This window comes from Xiphophorus couchianus, chromosome 23 (genome assembly GCF_001444195.1).
Source record: "Xiphophorus couchianus chromosome 23, X_couchianus-1.0, whole genome shotgun sequence".
NCBI classification, from domain to species: Eukaryota; Metazoa; Chordata; class Actinopteri; order Cyprinodontiformes; family Poeciliidae; genus Xiphophorus; species Xiphophorus couchianus.
Genome location: NC_040250.1, coordinates 19,836,954 through 19,859,473, shown reverse-complemented (window position 1 = coordinate 19,859,473; position 22,520 = coordinate 19,836,954). Strand labels below are relative to the sequence as shown.

Below are 22,520 nucleotides of genomic sequence, written 5' to 3'. Positions count from 1 at the left end.
TTTATTTTTACCTGAGTAATATTATTATGAACTATTGCACAACTGTTTAGAATTTTTTTTTTAAATGGCATAATAATAAATCAGATTTTGTGACAGGTACTCGTTTACTGTGGTTTCACCCTCAACTGCACACCGCTCCAGTGAAAGCTGGAGATCATCTGATGTGGCCGTTAGAACCACATCTTCTGCTAAAAGCCGAGACAGGCTCCGAAGGCCTTGAAAATGGATTCCCTCCCCCCTTTTTAATATCTGTAAAACTATTACATGAGCATTTATATGGCTTGAATATTGAAAAAAAGTAGCAGTTGGTTAAATTACATTAAGCACTGAAATATAGCATTGCGATTCTTTAAGAAAGAGTTTCTTTCACATGATTTATTCATGGATCTTATTCCCAACATTAATAAATCTCTGTTAAATGAAAGTAATTGATGAATTTTCTTACTCTATTCCTTTAAAACTGTTAGCCTAGATTTATGGAGCCTCCATCTGTTTCCCAGGAAAGGGTTTGAGATTCGCCATTGCATCTGAATGAATAAGAACTCAAGAAATTGTCCCTGACAGCCATGTTATAGGAAAATAAAAATTTCTAAGACAGTCAAATCAGTAGGAAATAAGCAAATGCAGCACATCTTGAATGTATAAGATGCATGCATTTAGAAAGGCAAACATTTCTTCATATGTTTGGAGTCTCTGTTTATGTCTGCAACCTTAGAATGCAACATGTGTGAGTGTAGAACAGAAAAAACTGGTGCTGATTAGAAAACATTTGATGATTCTTTTTCTTTCTTTAATTGTCTCAACTCTTAGTATGTCAGTGTTGTGCGAAAAAAGAGAAACAACAAATAAGTATGTCAAAGAACAGATAGAGTTTGCACAAGGTTTTGTTTAGCTGTGGTGTTGTTTAATGTCTGCGCACGCGTATATGTGTGGTTTGTGTGGGGCGAATGTTGGTCAGACTGAGAATTCCCTCACATCAAAGTCTCTCTGAGAATAACATTACTTCCCACATGTCTGGAATCAATAGGTCTGTGTCACACAGTATCATATGCAGCAGTGTCTTATTTCAATGCTCATGATTTACAGTCGCTGATTCTGCTTGAAAAGATGGTTGTACAGTGACCCCTGGTGGTCATCCACTCACTCAAGGACTGAACATTTTATTTTGATTATATACGCTGAGATTTACACATCTCATGATGTGCATGAATTTCAAATATTTTGGCATCTTAGTGATTGATTTGAACTGTTCTGTTGAAGAAGATAACCAGTGTAATGTTTTTTAAAGAAGATATGGACTCAATCTTTTTAGTTTATTATGGATTTTCTCTTATATTTGAGTTTGCAGACTCAAATATATTGATACAAATCCAGGAATATTTGTTTTCCTTAACAGTAGGCCCTCGGATGAAATTTTAGTATCAAAAAGCTTCCTGCAAGGATTTAGAGTTCATTTGCATTTGGGATCATTGTCTCTGTTGTAAAACTTAACCGTGTACATGTTTTAACCATCCAGTTTTTGATTTTTAGATGAATTTGAAGACATTAACTGTAGTCCTGAATTTTTATTTGATCAATTTGTGTAATACAACAGTCCCTCTGGGAACAGAACAGACTCTCAGGAGAATTTTACCACCACTCTGCTTGACAGGTGGAACGTTGTTATTTGGCTTAAAGATTCATTAAAACAAGCTTCTGTTTTGTCTGACCATGAACCTTTATATCAGAGGCCATTTGCTTATTAATCTGGACACCTGTGTGTTTCAGTATAGCTTTGCAGCTGACAATTTTTTGACAGATGCTTAGTTTTTTTTTTGTTTGTTTTTTTTTGTTGGCGGCCACAGTGAAATGTGGTACATAACTCACTTTTCTCTTTACAGTGCAGCTGGTGTTTCTGCACTTCACATGTAAAATCTGCAGCTGATATCATCCTAATCCATTTTCCTTCATCTTAGAGTAACACAGTGTCCACAGATCGAAACTTATGCACAATCAGTTTTTCAAAGTTATGCCTGATTGGAATATCCAGCTACCATTAGACTTTTGAAATAGAACCAACCTAAACCCTATGTATTAAAATTTGTAATGTTTGTTTAAACGGAGTCAATGTCAGCAGACTAAACAGTTTAGCTGAATTTTAGCAGTTCTGCCACGAAGAGTTTTCAGATAGCTGGCTAGGATTATACTAAAAGCTTGCAGATGGATACAAAAATCATATGGTCTTGGTTAAACTTGTTAGGGGACATTTCCAGAATGATAGAGTGGTTATTGAAAGAAGAGTTTTCAAATAGCTTGCTAGAATCATACCAAAAGCTTGCAGATGGATCCAAAAATCACATGGTCTTGTTTGAACTTGTTAAGGGACATTAAAATAATTTTGGTGGGAGTATATTCCAGTTTTAAATTTGATTTGGATGGATTAAAGAAAATCTAGAAATTTAAGTTTGTTTTTTGTTTAAATGCTGCTTATTATTTCAAATGCGTCACTAAAAAATATTATTTGGAAACTCATGCTTATAAAGGAAAACATCCAGTACAGCTTTTATCATTGTTGTCGGCAGGAAGGACATTTTGTGTGGAGTTTTTATGTCCTCCCTTTCAATTTATGAGTTTTCTCCGTGTACTCAGATTCCACTTCTGCTTTCTCAGTTGACCTGAAGTAGAACTGTGTGTGTGCTTGGGTGGCCTTGTTTTTTATACAAGGCCGTTTTCTTAATATATGCTACATTGTGGGGACCAACTGCTCCTTATGAGGCTCAAGACCAGGTCCCATAAGAAGAAAAGTGCTATTTTGGGGCTATGGGTGATGTTTAGGACTAAGGTGTAAAATGAGTTTTGGTTAGGGTTAGGCATGTACTGGTAATCGTTTGGTTTACGGGAAGGGTCAGACTAGAAAAATTAACAAAAAATGAACAGAAGTCAATGAAAAGTCCTTATGAACATAGAAGGTCATACTGTGGTTGTGTGCCTCCTCCTGCATGTGTTTGCATGGTTATTTTTCTTTTGTGATGGACTAGAAACTTGTCCAGGGGTCTAACCTGCCTCTTGACCACCTGAGATGTGGACTGGATAAAATGTATTAACTCAAATTTTGCATTAATTTCTGAGTGGCAATAAAGCTGTTGCAAGTTCTTCATCAATGTGGCATTTTTTCAGGTTGTACACTTAACATGGACACTGCCAGCGAAATTATACAAATTTTGCAAAGTGGATTGAATGCAATTATCTTAACAATGTGCTGCTTACAAGGCCATTTAGACCAAATTTATGGGAGCCCTACATTAAATTGTTGCTTGTACCTTTTTGTGTCAGTTGGTGGTGCTGTCTGCCTATGCATGGATGAAAACCTCACTTACTGTAAACCGTGAATGAGTGAATAGACTGAATAATATCCATTAATCTCCATGATAGATTCGGTGCGAGGGATACAGCACTGGATAATGAATATGCATATTTATGAGTTTTTTCAGTCATGACCAAGATAATCCTGGCATGCATAAGTTACATATTTCTCCGCAGCCATTTTACTCCCATTTCCTGGAAGCTTCAGTGGGTCACCCACAGCATGAAGCTCCCACTGCTGGACCTTTGAACCTGCTAATTTCCCTCTAGTCCCCACAGCACAGAGAAGCATATAGAAAATGGTTATTACTGGTGTCTCTGACTACCCACATATTATAACTGGATGGAATACAATTAACATATTACTGGAATAGTCAAGTGCTTTTGCACAGAGTAATACTTATGCAGAACAACGCTGTAGCGTTTAAGAACATGGGGGAACAAAAATGAAAAGAAGTGAAACAAAGAAGGCGACTGATGCTTAAAAATGTCTACAAGATAGTATCTTGTTGTTAGCAGCACAATGAAGCGTTGCAGTTATTATTTATAGAAACGTCATTGTCATATTGGGTTATGCTTAAGTCCCAGATGAAAATGTGTACAATGCAAAGAACAGTTATGTCCATAGATGTTCATGGTGCACTTGGTTTGTCTAAAATGCAACAAGACATAAAAGAGATAACCAAGCAAAAAATAAAGGTTGGCAAAGGGTGTCATCCACCTAACAGCAATAATGGAGGCCCATAGGCAAACCCAACTGCTCTATATTTTTGAGATTTGCAAATCTCAAAAATATAGCAGTTTCTGCAAATATTATTTTATTCAAAGAAGCCATCACTTTCACATAAAGCTATTAACACAGGTGGCATTTGTTGTCTCTAATTGTTATTGTTCTTCAAAAAGCACGAATACATTAATCTAAGATAAACCTGCCATTTATTCAACCCAGGTTTAACAGTTTGTTTTTGGGACAGAAGTTGTATAATTGTAATCAAATATTGGATCAAATATTGGAATCTGGTTTGTTGGGTTTGATAAAAAAAAAACTACAGAAGGTGCCTCATTTTTGTTTCCTCAAATGCCAATTTTTGACTTATTTTAATCTTTTCAATAGTAATAATTATAATAATTTGATCTGATCACACTTCACTGAACCTTTTCCACAGGATGAAATTAGAAAATGGTCAGATGGGGGAAATGATGCTGTGTAATAAAGCAAATGTCAACAGGTTGTGTTGATGACTTTAGTTCACACTGGATAGTTGACTGAAGAAAACAACTACTTTCACCTGCTAAGTAGTTAGAACAGGTCGGTTCATACTATGGTTGACATTTACAGACTGACCAAAGAATTAGTCATAAAGTCAACATAGACAGGCAATATTTTACACAGTCATTTATTAGGCATGAGTTTTAAATCAGCATGTAGTTGTTAAGTGATAAAGATTATTCACAAATTTGAAGTTGTGGATTTTATTCTTGGTGACGCAGTTGTTAGTATTGTTCTCTTGCAACAAGAATGTCCATATTTTAGATCGGAATTAGTTCCTAGTAACAAAGGAACTAGTTGGCTGGAAAATTTTTCATTCAGTCAACACAGATTTTATATTTTACACAGAGTAACCATTCTAAGCAAAAGTAATAATGTTTGAGTAGTTCAAGTGAGCAATCGCAATTATTTTTGCATCTATGTATTTGTTTTATTTAGAATAAACTTTGGATAATCTTTCTCCATTAGATTCAGAAGGTGTCTTTACAAAATGTGGCAGGTCTCTGAATAAAAGAAAGTCTTCTGAGGAGAAAATAAATGGGACTACAAACCTAACTTCTCTCTCTTTTTTTTTTTTTTTTTTGCTTGGTAAAAACTTCCAAGCCATTGGGGCCAGAAACATACACCACTGACAAAACACTGTCAGCTCACAGTTCATAAATATATAACAAGCTTGAATGCGTGGACATATTTCTACAAAGAATATTTCATATCTTGACATGCTGTTACATGTAAGCTAGTGTTTTGTATGTTTATCATTGTTACATGTAAGCTAGTGTTTTATGTGTTTATCAAAGTTTAAAAGGATAGAGAAAGAACATTAGCACATTTTCATGCATTAATACACTGAATTATTTTGCCCTACTGTTATCACGTATTATCATTGGCGTTTTCAGCAAGTCCTGTGTTAATTGCTCCTTTAGTTCACTGAAACGTATTTGTTTTGCTCATTCACACCAAAGCCAGTCTGTGTAAACTAACTAAATATATCTGTTTTAGTCATTTTCATGTGGATTAAGCTTCTGCTGTTATTCAGTGTGTTGTGCCAGCTAACATTCATTTTAATTACAAAGATGTTTTCTTGTGAAGATGCACAACATTTCTCTCATTTAAGGCATTATATAAGATCTTTCCTTGAATCAAAGAATCATTTCAGTCTGCAGCAAGTGTCTTCAGTTGCCTAGCAACTCCAGCCCTGGTGCGGACTAACTGTCTGGTGTGTGGAGGTAAATCGGGGGGCAATCTGATTTCAAAATAGGTTGCATGTAGGCGCTGGTCAAACTTTGTTGTTGGTTTAGTATGGATACTTTTTCAAACATGCCTGGATTCCTATTGTCCTGATTATCTTTCAGAATAGAATATATAGTCTATAGCTCAGAGGGGGGAGCTTTGTGTCAATTAAAACAAGCTTAAGAGACTAAGATCCAAGGTCAAAGTATGAATCGGACAGAATCTAGTCATGGGAAAGTAATGTTTAGCTGTTGACCACGTAGATTAAAGCCTACAAGTTCTCCCAAACAGTGAAATTAACCATGCTTGCCACCTGAGCTGCCAAGTCCGCAGGCAAGCTGGGGCTCTGTTCAAAGCATGGAAATTCACTCTGTGGACAACAGCCATGTCCGTACTCGTTGGTATGTATAATTGCAGGATGGGCTCCTTTGTGCACATGTGAAATAGAAGAGCCTACAGCAATTGCTCTTCTTGTCCCAGGTTTCCTGCTCCATGTTCGTTATGCTTCACTAAAGAACTTCCACACTGCCTTTGGCAAGTCTGTTTTGTCTCTGTTCTTTCTAATATATTTTATTTTTTGGTCATTAATGTTACATGGCAGATTGCGGCTTTGATAGCAGATGCATATTGTGTGTCTTTGCTCCTAGTTGCCTTTGCAGCATCAAAAAGGTGAGATGAGACTTTTGCAACTGTGTGTGCTACTTATGAAGTTGTGTTAGAGTGACAAAAAACTAAAAAAAAAACAAACTGTAAAAATAACTCATGTTTTATTACATCATCATGTTAAATAAAAATAGTGCCGTATTATTTACATGTGCTTTATATTCTGTCTCTTTGTGAGATTTTCTTTTATAGTTATTTATTTACAAACCTGAAATCTTTGATTGTTGCTTTCATCTCAAATTTATTTTAAGCATTCTTTGATTTCAAGTATGTACATCATCTTACAGTGATTAACTTTAATTCAACTTTATTTGAAATAAAGTTCAAATGCATTTTAAAAGGACCAAATCCCCCGAACTCACATCTCTGTATCAGTTTCAAGCAGTTTGTCCAGGAGTTGGCTCCATCGATCTCCCCATTATGTTGGGCCTCCTTCCCCAAAGCATTATGCTGCCACCACCGTGTGCTAAATGAGAAACAGTATGCTGAGAGTAATGAGAAGTCTTTTCATTCCTTCACTGCATTTTGCATGTGCAGTATGCTTTGGAAGACGCTAAAGATTCTTGCATCTTTAGCCACTAACTTTAATGTAACTTATTGGCCTTTTATGTGATAGATCCACACCAAGCAGACTGGAACAGCGAAGCTTTTTATTTTTTCACAAAAACAAAATCTAAACGATGGCAGTGTTGAATTTCTCACATCAACATTTGATCTAGATAATGCTGACATAGATTTTTGAAAGAGACCTAAGTTCAGAGTTTTATTTGTTTATTTTTTTGTAAGGTTGCTTTGCAATGTTCTATATAGACTTTATACTAACAATACTATTATTTTGACCTTCATAGAAAAAAGTATAATGTTTGAACTTTATCTGGATTGCATAAACAAAACAAAAAAAAGAATTTATAATAAACAAGTTAATTCTTATTGGAAAATATTTTATCCGTAAATGTAGATCCTTTAAAGCAAACTCCCAGCTAAACCACTGGAACAATGATCTTTTCTTAATTTGAAATTTAATGAAACTTTTAAGTCTAATACATTTCCATGTAAAATTTAAAATGACTAAAGCCCTTGTTGTTGTTTAGTTGCTTTTCTTTCGATGTGTGCTGCTTAAATAGTATAATCACTTAGTCAATTGCTAAAACTTAAAAATGGGCTTGGAGCTAATGCCGTGTCCCGCACTGTATATTACTCATATGTTGTCAACATGGATTTGTAATCAATTTACAATACACAACTGAATTTAGATTTGCTCAAAAAACTTTTATTTAAAATTTTTCTTTTTACAGGATCAGGTTTGTTTGACTCACACACTCGCAGACTATAGTTTACCCCTTCTTGCAGAGATTTTTGAGCCAGTTAGCCCCTCTAATTTTCTTCAAGTACTGCGACCTTAAGCAGACTCCTTGAGTGAAAATCTTGGGTAAAATTGTGCAAATATTATGCAGAGTGGTGTCCCCAGCTTTGGGGCTCATAACTGCTATTAGTTAAACAGTATATTACAGATCAAGAAGCACACTAGACAGGTCTGAAATAAAGTTTAGGAGAGGTTTAAACTTTGATTTGACTGGAAAACAATTCCCACCTTTCAACATCTTGCAGAGTATAATTCTATCCATCATCTGAAAATGGAGATTGTACAACGACAAAGCTACATTGGCATGGCAAAAAGAGCTTTAAATATTAGCGAATGAGCAGCAAGCGCCCATGGTAACTCTGGAAGTAACTGCAGTGATCCACAGCTCAGTTGTGATCTCTTTTGAAAGGAGAACTAGCACTCCACAAATCTAGCCTCTGTAAGAGTAACAACATTTTGGAACTGTCGGGGGGGAACAAAAGCCAGGAATAATTTTCTCAGCGGTTTGCAATGAGCTATGTGGGAGACACAGAAACCACGTGAACGAAAATGATCTGATCAGAAGAGTTTAACATTGGATATTTTGGCCCTTATGCAAAACACAGTGGCTGGAGACAGTTACTGCCCCTAATGTGGAAAAATGTACTGGTCAGAGTTGATGGAGAGGTCGATGGAATTAAGTACAGAAGAATCCCGGTACAAAACTTGTCTACTGCTGCACAATACTTGAAACTGAGGAGGAGGTTCACATTCCAGCAGGACAATTTAAAACTACAGGCAGAGCTACAATGAAATTGTTCAGTTTTAGTCATATTATGGAGTTGGAATCGGTTCCAAAATAAATCTAATCATTTATTTTGGAACTTTGTTGTTCACACATTCTGCCCATCCGGTCTCATGTATTTTGTAATAAAAAAAAAAACTTATGAAAAAAAATTATCTCAGGAGATGACTTGCAGATGTAACTGCAGGAAAAGCTTCAAGGAGCATCCATATTTTTTATAAGACATGGTGACATGTGTATAGTACAATGAAAAACACAAGAATGAAATGCAAGCAATAAATCTTCATTTTTGCATTATTGGCAGTCTGCTCTCTGTGTGTGTGAAGAACTGGAAAAGCAGTGCAAATATACACTCATAACTTCTTAAATATTTACCAAATAGGTAGAATATTTGGTATTTATTTTTGTATTTATTCTCTTCTTCTATTCATATTTATGCCTTTTTTTATTTGTGGGTGGTGTTTGTAGTAAGACTACCGCTCCTTTTCTGATATCCCCCTTTTTCCAAAAAGCTTTCTGATGCATTTGGTTAACTTGCTTCCTGCCCCAAAAACTCACTTTGTCACATAGTGACGCATCATTTCACATGCTGAATTTTTAAAAACTGGAACTGGAAATCCTTTCTCAGCATGCAATATCCATTAGGGAGAAAATTATTCATATGATTCCTCTGCATTATTTATTGCTTAATGAAGAAAAATATGTGCCACTCATGCTCTCACCATTGTACTTTTTTTTTTGATAAAAGTTCTAGTTCTTTTTAGTGCCCTAATTTAAAGACCTATTGAGATCAACGGTGTTTGTTGTTATACTGCAGACAATGGGTGTCAGGAGTTTACAGTACAGAACAGGGATCAGGCTGTGACTTTGAAAAATAGAAAATAAAAAAAATACATCACATATAACACAGTAAGTACATTCAGGAGACATTTTTTTGCGATTGGAGAAGCATCAAGCAGAAATTCCTGTCACATGGTGTTACAGTCAAGGTTGGCTTGCCTCTGCGTTGGGTTTTGGAGGTTTTCTTGTTGTTGTGCAGCGCAGAGGGAGCAGATGGAGACGTTGCAGGTGGGAGAATCAAGCTTCTGTTCTGGGTTGGAAGCTGGGAGAGGCGGAGCTGTGTGTGTGCTGCTTATGTATCCCGTCCTCTTCAGGGTTCCTAATATCACAGTACCGAGGGTGATAAATGGACCTGCAAAGGCGACACTAACCATGTTCACGGTTCAGTGATTTGGTCACTTATTATTTTTTTTCTTCGTTCTTCTCTTGTTAAACAGAATTGATTGTAATTCTTGCACAGACGCATGCGAGAAGTGTTTCTGTTTAGAATGCATATGTTTTTACAACGCAATTCCCTAAAAGGATTTAATAAAGTTTGACTGCTTGAGCTTACATGTTTGCAAATCGAGGTAAATATCACAGTCATTGTAAATGGGCCATCGCTGACCTTTTACTGCAAATAAACAGCGGCTGCTTATGCTGCTGGTTCTGTGTAACCTGCAGCTTTTATGGGTCACAAAAAACACTTGGATGTGTGCACAGGTGGAAACATTAATGCTTTTGGCTGCAGTGTGTGGTTCAACGAACAAAAGAAATCTCATTGAAAGTTTTTATGCTTTCAGATTGCAACATTTCATCGATTTTTCTCTTCCTAGCACCATCCTGCAGCACCTTACCTTTGTTTACTTACTCGCCCTTTCATTTTTATTTCATTTTTTTTGCTCACTTTGATAAATATTTGACACGTTCTTCTGATATGCACTTTTAATGCATTTTTCACAAACGTGAACATCACCTCATACAGCGCTGCTGTCCTGCTGAGTTCAGAGTGCGCTGGGCAAACTAGCATTGTTCATTTGTTGAATAAATGTGTTTATTTTTTACTTCCCAAAAAAACTGAAAACAAACATAACAAAACCTTATTCTTCCCATGTGACACAGTAATCCTTCTGTGGATTGGTATCTGTTTTTCAGCTTTTCTTTGTTCAAGTCATGTGCCAGTGTTTTCAGTTCAAAAGCTTTTTAATGTGTTTGGCTTGTGGATTCTTGCTAAACAACACAGTGCACATACAGCTCATAATATTTAGTGTATTGTTGACAAAAGTTGCAGCCTGCTCGCCGGAGCCTCATTTATTTGAATGCTCCAGGCAAAAGGTATTTCAAAGTGAAAACCGCTTTTGAGAGACACTTTATTTTGTTGTTGTGCTTTTGTTGCTGCTGTTGTTGTTGTTGTTTTTCTATGGCAAGTTTTGAATTTTTAATGGAATTGTTCAGCAGACACAATGCAAACGTTAAAAAAAATGCTTTGAACAGGTACAAGAACAACCTCTGATATGATCAAACCCCCCACGTTACAAAAGCACATCATTGTGTTTGACTGAAAAGCAATCAGTTTTTATTATTCTTTCTTATCACAATGCGTGCAGGGCCTTCAGCGTTTGTCTTGATTTATTTTTGACAGGCCAACACAAAGTAGTGGTTAACTGTAGCGGAAGGGATCTAGTGAGATATCTGAATTATTTTTATTTTTTTTCACAAATAAAAAATTTAAAAGTTAGTCTTGCAGTGAATAACCAGCACCATAAAGATCAAGGAACAACTCACACAAGTCCAAAAAATATGCTGAGAAGAAGTTTGATTGAATACAAACGCAGACTGTGCTGTTTTGGTTAGTATTTTTAGAAACCCTAAAAACTTGGATCTTACCCTTAAACTTCGCAACTTATTGCTGTTTTCTACATTATAAAATTCCCCCAAAATAAAATGAGGCCTGATAAAGTGTGAAAAATCAGGTGTATGGATACTTTTACGAGGCACTGTATTGTTGTATACACTGTATTCAGCATGACTATATGTGCAGGTCTATTGTGCTGATCATTAATTAATAGTTTCTATGGAGCGTGGATGATTTGAATTAATGAAATCCCAAAATGAACTTTTGCAGACAAAGAAAAGAGGCAGTAAAAAGTGAATTTTAACTCTGTCTTCTTAACCTTGCCCGGGCTCATCTGGCTGCAGCCCTGACATCAGCCAACCCGCTAATTAGTTCCCACCGTGATGAAGCAGGGCGCCAAGCGTCCCCAGCTGTCATTACTAACAATAATAAATGAAAACATTGTGGTCTGCTCTGGGTATATGACTGAGCTTTATAGTAATTTCCACTAACAAGTCAGTGACAACTGCTAAACACGCGTCTGAACAGCGGAGACTGCTACGTTTCGATCCTGTTGTTTTCTGTTCAATCGGGATTGTATTAATACAATGAAACAATGCACCACTTAAAACCCTCTGAAATAACAAGTATGCAAACTCTCAAAAAAAGTTCCTCAAAGGAATAATACAAAAAAAGGTATAAAAAGAATAAAAGTTTTCAGGTTTTTTTTTGTCTCATTACAGTTGATTGGAGACAATTTGACACTAAAGTGATTACGAATCCAGGCTGGGAAATAGAAAGTGTGAGCATCAGTGGCATGCAGATTCAAGAAGGCAGAGAAAAGTGATATTCTGTAGAAATGCAAATTCTCTGAGGAGTTTGTTCCAGAGGCATGCACAATGAAATTGGCCTTTAAATGCATTGGCATACTAATATCTTAAGATGCCACGACCCTTAGCCCATTCAGAATAACTGTGGCATTATAATTGACTTGCAGTTCACACCACAGTTTATAACACTGCATCCGAAAGACTTCGCTCAACAGCGTATGTGGGACAGTGGATACAACATATGGACATAGCACATACTGTATCTGCAGCTTCAAAGGCAATACATTATGCTGTGTATTCTTTTTTTTTATTTTTTATTTTTCATCCCTATTAATTTCATTCCCTTTTTTTAATATTCCATAAACTAAACCTGTGAATAAAATTTTAAAAAAGGTCTGACTTTATAGAGGAAAGTGACCCATATAATTATGACAGATTTTGTTTTCCTGAGGAAAATTCACAATGAAGAACTTATTAAACCAGGAAAATCTCATCTGCATCATGGAGGAGGCTGGAGAAAATATATGTTTTGTAGTTTTTTTGGGGTGGGGTGTTACGATTATTAGATTTTTCAGAAGCTTGATTTTGTTTTGGTGCAACCCTGGTCACTTGGTTCTCTACGCCTGTGTGTGATGCATGTGGGCAGAGCAACAGGACTGTCTTTAACTGCCTTCATCTTCTTCATCCCTGTTTGCTGCTCTTATGGAGATAAATCATGAGTCCAAAACAAACTGAGGTAAATCATGCAGTGAAACGTATAACTTGCAAGCTGAAAAAAAGTTTGCGAAGCTCTGGGTAGAAACCAACCTATATGCACTAAGATTATATTGATCCCCTTATTAAAGCCCTTAAAGCCAATGCAGGTGGGGTTATTCATTGAAGCAAAAAACTGAAACTTTGCTCACATTGACAGAGTACTGCCTGTATGTTTGGCCAGGGTAGGTCTCAAGCAGTTTATGACCAGCAAATTAAAGGCCAGCAGAGGAAGAGAAGCTTTAAACTTTACTATTAAAATAAATATACAGTACTAAAGATTTAAAACGTCTTTTAAAGTTTGAAGAAGCTAAGAGATGCTATGGTGGTCATATCAGTTATAAACTTGCTGTGTTATTACCCACCACAAAGTGAGTTCTGCTCTGTCACAGACTGAAAAGATCACTCAGAAAGGAAGAAACGTCTATAACTTAAATTTCATCCTTTCATCTTACCAACTGAAACTTGAACTAAAAATGTTACTTTTTTACATTTTTCATATACTATGTCATAAAAAACAAGTTCTACATTTTGAAATGGTTCAGTCTAGTTTCTAATTGCTGTGTGGGCCTTATGACATACAAAAAAATGGAAGACGGTGAACTCTTTCGTAGTTTAAGTGAACTACTTACTGTATACTATAATGCTGAGCTTTAAATGTAGGTTTGAATCAATCAAGTACTCTACAGTACGGGATCTGTAGCAGGGCTCAGTCTGCAGATACATACTTGCATTAGTGAGTCAGCTCTACGATTGGCATTCAGTTGAACTCCCTGCAGGATTTCGAGCAATAAATATGGAAATCTGAGCATAAGAGCCAAGCTCTTGTCTAGCTGCTTTTTGCCTATTGCACAGTTTAGTCAAGTATCACTTTAGGATAAACAGACTAATAGCAAACAGGGAAATTGGGGGAGTTTCACAACCGGCATCCATTGATGATGACTTGAAAAACATGTTGGTTGCAACATCCAAACATTACCAATTTTCACAACCTTTTGTTCCCTGAACTACTTTGTTTTCCAGAAACCACACATGAGAAGTATGATGATTGGAACAGTACAATCATTTGTGTACAATAGATTTTCCGTGTCAGATTTAGCTTTCTGTTGGACTTGCGCGAGGAAAAGATCAGCCTAGCCTCAGGCACTTGGCAAGAAAATATCCGTAAATCCTTCTCCCATCCTGGGCAGTGACGCATGCTGTGACTAACCCTTTTGCTTGTTAATGCCTTTAAGAATATCATACAGAAAAGTGCACGAGCTAATAAATACCGTGTGGCGGTAAACATTAAAACCAGCAAAAACTGTGCCTGATGTAAACATTGGTATTAGGAGCATGCTTCAGCAGCTTGATTAAAACTCTTTATTTGCTCGACTATTGGCATCCCGGTGAGATCTGCTGATTTTTGAGACTACTTTGTAATCAGCCTCTACCTGAGATCCAATCACGACAAGTGGAGAAGGTCTCAAAATACCATAAATGTGTTCGGAGACTAAAAAAAAGCAGTCAGGCTCTCGCTGGAAATGGATGTTTATGTTGAGAAATGATGAAACTGAATGGATTGTATACAGAGGGATGAAGATGAGATCTGTACATAAACTTTGAGACCAGTTATGATGTAGTGTAGCGCTACTGTAAAAGTCTGCAAAATTAGTATTATCATTAACTTTGCATATATAAACTCCCCCTGTAGCTTCTAATGAGGAAATCACAATTTTTCATTACTTCCACTAATATTTAATCCTTGCTTGAACGATGCAGGATATTCAACATCTGAATATCCTGGGGTATTCAGATGTTGAGAAAAAAAATGAGATTCTGTCTGTCTGCGTGTTCTGGCTGTCTGATGTCCCCTGGAGTTAAAATACAAAGACAATAAACTAAAAGCCCTATTGGTGAAATACAAGGTTATCATACCCTCAGTATTGGATGTAATATTGCATTAATTTATGTCATGCAACATCTGCCCTGCTCACTCAAAATTTTTAATCTTCAAACCAGAGGGTGAATAACACAAAAGGTGCTTTGAAAGTTAATCAAGCGATGACAGACATACAAGTCTTTGGAATAATCCTGCAATTACAAGAGAAGAGGGGAGGGAAAAAAAACTGCTAATCACTCAAAATGAAGCAGGAATTATTTCGTGGCACCCATATGAGGACAGTGTAATTCTTTGCACTGGACATCTGTTGCCGACAGAACTGACAGAAGCACTCAGCTCATCTGAGCGTAAACAAATGAGGGAAAACAGAGGATCTTAATTAATCTGTAGAAGGTTGAAGTAAAATAAATGATGTCAGCTTGAAAAAAAGCATGAGTCACATTTGTGTTAATATGACAGATTTTTTTTCAATTTTTTCCTGTTTATTTGTATCTGTGTTTATACCTGTATTTTATTAATAATATAGGAAATGGTCAAATAAAATTCTGCATATTTCTATATGTACTAACTGCATTGAGCATGCTATTGAATATTTATTTATTGTTAATTTGTGATGTTGTCTGCAAAATTGGTGTGCATGGGAAGTAATTTGCCAACATAAAAACGGCCATTTTCAGCAAGATATTTGGCATTACAGTAGTAGGGATGATCAGAAATACTTAAGATTAATGATCAAAAACACTGGCCAAGAGACACGAAAAACTTGCTAGATATGAAGGTATTTCTTTTACTGTGATTAGCTGATTATTTATTTATCTACATATCAATATTCCTTTCTGAGTATAGAGTCTGAGTAGCTGACATAAGAATTCGTGTTTACTTGGACAAATTAAGAGGGCCAGGGACTCTTTGCTATTTGTTTATTGTGTAATTTAACTTATAAGCAAGACATTTTTCAGCTTAAATGTTCAATACAGTTGTGACATGTTCTGCATTTCATTGGAAAACTGCAATCAAATCAAACCCAATTTTTCACCATTTCCTGAGCAATGGCGTACAGCAGCGTTTTTCAAAGTGGAGGCTGCGACCTCCTAGTGCAGCACTAGGGGGCGCTGAGGGGTCCTCAAAGTTGAAGGGAAGAAGAACTCAGGACTTCTGTATGTTTAAAAAAATATAAATTGCATTACAAATCTTAATGCATTTGAATCTTAATAATTAATTAATTGAGTTAATATGTTAAAATCCCTGCCATAATATACGTACATACACATGTTTACACAAGGATTCTTAAGTCCTGAATTTTTCTTTACTCGACTCTATCAAATAACATTGCACGTGAACAACAAGTACCAAGATAAATTTTCCCCCAAGTTTAGTACAGGACTCAAAATATTCCTCCATGTTCTTGAACAAAACATTGGGGTAAGAATTCTTGTTTCCAGTAATATGTCCCACAGTGGGGTTATTTGCGCTGTGCATGGCTTATTTTGGTGCATGAGTCCAATCAGATAATTTTAGCCTCATCTTTGATCAAAGCACTGATATTTTCCTATGGACTGTGGCCAGCTAAAAAAGCACTGCACTCTGCATCCATTTTGCATGCAGACTTTAGGCTAAACAATAGACAGTATCTCAGTAGAAGTCTCAAAGATTTATGACTGGGTCATGATCACTTGTTTCACCATTAGGAGTGTATATAATAGTGCAAATGCATCTCCTTTTAGTACTTCCATCTACACTCTATCCTCTCTACATCTCACAACTACCAAATTCAATATTGTGCCATATTTACAAAGAAAAATCAACATTTAAATGCACCTGACTGCACTGAAACATAATCCTTTTACCCAATCCATTAACTTCTTGAAGCAAGGATTTTCACCTTACTCAGTTTTGGCCACTTGTGACAATTATTTTATAATGGACATTGATTGTAATAGCTTTATTAGATTTCTTAAATTGGAGCTTCCAGGGGAGAAGTGAAATTCATCAGATGTGCAAATCCACTTTAAAAACAAAGAATTGTTTCACAATATCCCTATGTGTGAAAACTGAGTCATTTACCACTCAGGCCAATGTGTCATTATTAACAGTTCATATAAATGTCAGGAAGGTAGAGAGAAGGCCTTTCCGTGGACACGCACAAAAAAGCAACGATGAAGATAAATGGTTTAAAATATTTTTTTTCATTAAAGCCACAGGCATAACAAGATCCAGGCACAGGCAGTGTGTACAATGATAACCTTTATTGCTAGGTTTGCATATAGTGCCTACAGGCCTACAAATAATAATAATAATAATAATAATAATGAATAAATAACACAAGTGTGACCTCAAATCATCAGATGTGTAGAACTTTGTATTGAAAGATGTAAACAGAAATATAAATCAACACAATACGTAATTTGTCATCAATCTAAATATTTATTTTAATATTGCAAAATTAACCTAACAAGATTCTTAACCTGGGGTTTGAATAAGCGAATGCCTGCTGGCTACAATTATGCCAATCAACCAAGATTCTCAGATGGGGCAAAGAATCTGTTCACATATTAAAGTGAAACAAAGAGTTCTGGGTGTTGTCAATCGAAACCTTAGAATCCCTTTGCTTTCTGTGATAATTCATCAACAACAATGTAATAAACATCAGATGAACAGACCCATTCCTACAATAAAACACGCTTCTGGCAAACGACAGAGTGCTGACCACAGACCGCTACTTTACTTTTTCACTGTTTCCTTGTTAGAGATTGATTCATTGCTGACAATGATCTCATGCACAGTCACAGCAGAGCACAGTGCAAGTTTATCATGACAAAACGAGTTTAATAAGCCAACAGATTTGTTATGCCCTCATCATTTAATGAGATACATAGAAACACAAGAATTAGGAAGCAAAACTGTGCAGACTGAAAACCAGCAAGAATGTTTTAGCCACATAAGAAGATACTCAAGTTGGTTAAAAGTGTGGCAATTAGACTAATCATGTTTTTATGTAGGGTGGCGCAATTAGGCTGTGGGCGAGCTTCAATCTGCCTACCAAATTAGTGTTCTTCTTTGCTTTGCTGCTCAAATTATCCACATTATTGTTAAGATATCGGGCTATTTTAAGACCAGAGCTACATTTTAAACGCTAGCCACAATCTCTCTCTCACACTGGTCAGGAAAGAAACAAAATGGATACAGTATTAATTGTTTTTCAGGAATTTATGTTCACAGCTTTGTCATCTTAAAAAATGTAAGCTGTTAGATTGTGGTTAATATCTTTCTCTTGGTGAATATGTTTTTATGGAAAAATATGACTAAATGGACAACAACTCCGCATGAGAATAGTTATTTTCTTTAACTCTGTGTCAAGTTTTAGACACTTGAACATTTCACAATTGTCTATGAAATGTAGCCCAAGAAATTCAGCTCTATAACTGTATTGAAAATAACAAGTAAAATAAATCATATCAAAGAGCAACTGTGAGCCAGCTCTTTTTATTTCCCCACATCCCTGTCTGGTCAAGGCAATAAAGCAATTCGTACATTGAGTCTTAGCACAACAATACAATTTTCATCAAAGAACTGTATCACAGTTAAGTTAAACTTTCTAAATATCACAAATGTTCATTACAGTGATCTCTGCTGAGATGAAATCAAACTGTTAATCTGCATTAACAATATCAAAAGAAGGGAATATCTACTTATATAAATTTCTATTTATATATGGTGTCACTGAAATACTAATTCGACTAGATTTAAGATTCCAACTTTGATAATGTTTGTCTTTTCTTTCCGGTGTCAGTGGTGCGGTCACTTTCAGAAGACTCAATCATAGCTGCACAAGCAAGAAAACTCCACTGTTAAAACTGAGGACTTCTTTCTTCCAGTTTAAATCACTCTTTATTGATATACAGCACTGCTCATCAGGATGGCACAAGTCCTTTTCACTATTCTGCTGACTCTTCCATCCTGCTGACCTGTCGTATTTATTTGTCTCTTCCTTTTTGTATCCCTGTCTTGACTGTACCATTCTTGACAGGTTTGAGCTTTGCTGTCCAATATTTTGTTCTTTCATAGCCATCTGCCTTTTCCCTCCTTTATTCTTTCCAGTCTGTTGCCTTTGGTTACCTTCCCAGTCTAGAGCCAATTCTAATAACTTTCAAATTGATATTAACACTGCTGAGATGACATACACAGAAGCCTTTAAGAGGCCATTTGTGACATTTTTTGTGATTGTGATCCTCTTACTGACTCCTTCTACATAAGACTACTCCCAGTTTTGAAGTACCTCCTCCAGTTGCCTCTGGGTAAGCATTCTTCTGTTTGTCACTGGGTTGATATCCCTTAAGAGAGTGGAAAAAAAAATCCTTGCCCTTGTGATGACTGGACTTGTAAAGCTTAGTACGCACTTCATGTCGCAGTGGTGCAGCTCTCTAAGAGTAAGACCACCACAGATACCCCTTTCACTGCTACCATTTTCTGCTATTCATGTGTGTGTGTGTGTTTTCTTTTCCCCCAGCGTCTTGTCTAACAACAGCATGGCATAGCACCACGGCTGACATCAGTTTTTCTGCCTCTTTTATATGTATGATTGCTGTTTGATTTGAATGTCAAAAGCAAAACAGCCACTGTGGCGTCCACCGTTTGCTGTTCTATAATTACAGGATCTCTCCACACAGGCATGGCATAACCTGTTGTATGTGTGGGGTTTTTTTGTTCCAGAACACTAAATTGGCTTTATGTGAGTGGAAATAAGAATAAAAATATTTGAAAAAGCTGCTGTAAAATACTGAACCTTTCTCTGTTTGAATCCATTTACAACAGGCCTGGTGATATCTATATTTTAATGGTTTTATTAGCTTAAAAGGTGCTCTGTTTGCATTCAAGCTGTTCAAAACTGCAATTAAGGATCAGCATTTTGTGTAAAATAGCATCCTGATAAATAGACTGAAGCTTAATAGACTAAGTACATGAAAAAAATGCTGTTTGTGTTATTTCAGCATTTTAATAAGACAGTCTAAAACACATGCCTGAGCTAATTTTTGTGCATCAGATAGATTAAAGCACATAAATAATTACAATAAATTAACGAGGCAGTATTTTCCAGGTACATTGTGCCATTTTATAGCACAATCAAGTAACTCTGTTGCCTTCAGATGTTATAAAAATGCAGTAAATATCAAACATTACATTAAAGACATTTGACTTCAATTGGCCTCTGTCTTTTAAAAAAAAAAAACTCCTGCGCTTTTCTGTCTCTGCCTTCAGCATCACAATAATGTTTGTCCATTATGCTGTTTACAACTGTTCTCATGGCTTTGGACTGAGAAGTAGTTTGTATAAGCTCAACAGATGTGCAGTTCCACCAGGTGTTTGCTAATTGCTGCTGCTGCTAGTCTGGAAGAGCTGAGTGGGGAAGACCCGGTCAATGTGTGCTCTGTGAGGTGAAAAGTCAGCTGGACACTGCAGCTCCAAGGAGGAATAGGAGGCGCCTTGAAGAAGTGATCACCCCCAAATACCTGCCACAGGAATTTCAAGGATTTCTTAAACATAGGTTAAAGAATCAAAGCAGAAGTCTGTATACGTTTCTGATGAGGGAATAACATTATTTGGTTATCTAAATGCCAAAGGAATCAATTTTACATAATAAATTAGAAAATTTTATCAAAACAAACTAAGGAATAAACAAGCAATGCCATGATGATATATGACATACAGGACATATTTCGGTTTGAATAAAAACCAAAACACTTACTAGACCAGGATATAAAAATACAAACACAGCAAACTTGTAGCACAATCAGTGGTGTTTTTGAATTTAGCTAAATGGCTCACTGCTCAGGATGGCATTTTCACTTAATGAACTGAACAGCGCTGTTGTCCCGAGGCTGCATGGTTGTTTTATGGTCAAACTCTAGATACAGTTCCACCACAACTTTATTCCTGCACTGTCCAGTGTGTTCCTTACTTTTCATGATGGTGTCTGTTTTCTTACAAACCTCTGAAGCCTCGAGAGAAAAGCTGAATTTAAACTGAAATAGAAGTAAACACAGGAAACTCTATCTACTAATTAGGTGACTTCTGAAGACAGCTGGTTTACTGGGATGTTTTTAGGGGTAACAGTGTAAACCGGGCTGAAAAAAAGTGTGACGTGAATACACACGTCACACTTTTGACGGTCATATAATCAAAATAAAGCGCTAAGGTTTGTGGCTCTGAGGTGATAAAATGTGAGAAAGCTCTAAGGTTATTAATACCTTTGAAAGCCACTGTATTTTGGTTTGGAAACGTTGTCGCTATCTCTTAAACGTTATTTATTATAGGGAGGTAAGATGAGGCACAAAATTTATCGTTACACTTATTAGGATTCTGAGTCGCCCGCTCAGCAAGTAGGACTCTCTCCCTGTTCATTCATTAATTTTCTGTAGCCCAATAAAAACAAGCCTCCTTCCCGACCATAACTGTCATCTTTGTAAATACCCCATCAGAATTTAATCTTCATTTTAAACTTTGCTTCCGCTGAGGATTGGGTCATTCGCGGGAGACACTAAAGAGTGACCCTTTGGCGTAATAAAACAAGGTTGTATTTGACGAGTCGTCAAAGGAGACGGAGCAGATGGGTAGAGGATAGCTGGGTGGCATAAATCGTCCGCTCCTCTTCATGTATGATGCGAGTGCCCTTGGTTACCTAGTAACTCTCTTTCTCCGTCTCCAGTTGGCGCTCCCGCACACGTCCGCTCGGGAATGCGCGGCGCGATCCCGCGGTGCTCGCGTTGAGCCCGAGAAGAGTCAAGGCGAAAGCGTCAAAACGCACCAGGACTTGAAGGGGAGCTTCCCGCTGGAGTAAAACAACAACAGCAACAAAAATTAAAATAAAATAAAATAAGAACATTGCCTTAATGGCGTGGGAATCCATTAGCGTGAGAGCAGAGAGAGGACAATGATCGCTTCGCAGGAAGGTTATTCCCTAAAAACATAAGCTTTGTGCAGAATACAAGGATATTTGGAGTACACTGACGACAACTGCAAGTGAAGATCCCGAGACGGTCAAACATAGTCCCGGCTTTTATTTTTATTGTAAGAAAGACATGGGGAGATTTTCACCTCGGCATAGCAGGTGAGTCATTTTAAAGATACTTGGGGTTGTCTGTGTGCTGAGCTGAGCGATTCAGGAGGATGCAGGGAAACTGGCACTCGCATTTAGATATATGACTTTCTATTTTTTCCCTCTATGAAACAGAAGAGTTGTATATCGTAACGCTACGTAGAACCTGCCCTGCAGCCAGAGCATACACACCGTCTATACGCTTGGATTTTTTTTTTATTTTTCATTTTTTAGACTTTTTTTTTATGTTCGAAACAAGAATTAGGATGCTGATGCATATTTTTGCCCAGATGTGCGTTTGTTGCTTCCGACGATTCACAGCGCGCTGTCAGCGTCGATGCGGTAAATTTAACGTTCTGTAGTATAAATGTGCAGGGCACTTGTTACTTAGGCATAAAGACATCTTGTGCGTGTGATGGAGCGATGACGCGCGGGCTTTCTGACACTGCTCTGGCTGGAAGAAATAAAATAAAATAAACTAGAATAAACTTGAGGAATTTCAAACAAATGGATGAAATTATGACTTAGATTTCTGGGATTCAGTTTGGGTTCCTTGGATTCGCTTTCGACAACACTAGTAAGAAGTCTGGCACAATTTTAATTTTACGCATGGAAGTCCCGATTTTATATATATATATATATATATATATATATATA

At 36.7% G+C, this 22,520-nt stretch overlaps 1 protein-coding gene across 2 annotated transcripts in view; it reads left to right on the top strand.

Moving 5' to 3' along the window:
• Positions 1–21,459: 21,459 nt before the first annotated feature.
• nlgn3a (neuroligin 3a) overlaps positions 21,460–22,520 on the top strand; it is a 174,124-nt gene continuing 173,063 nt past the window's right edge. Inside the window, exon 1 of one of the 2 annotated variants that reach the window (XM_028009159.1) lies at positions 21,460–21,875. The gene's annotated coding sequence lies outside the window, so the exon portion shown is untranslated. The remainder of the gene's footprint in view (positions 21,876–22,520) is intronic. The other variant, XM_028009161.1, reaches the window with a different exon arrangement.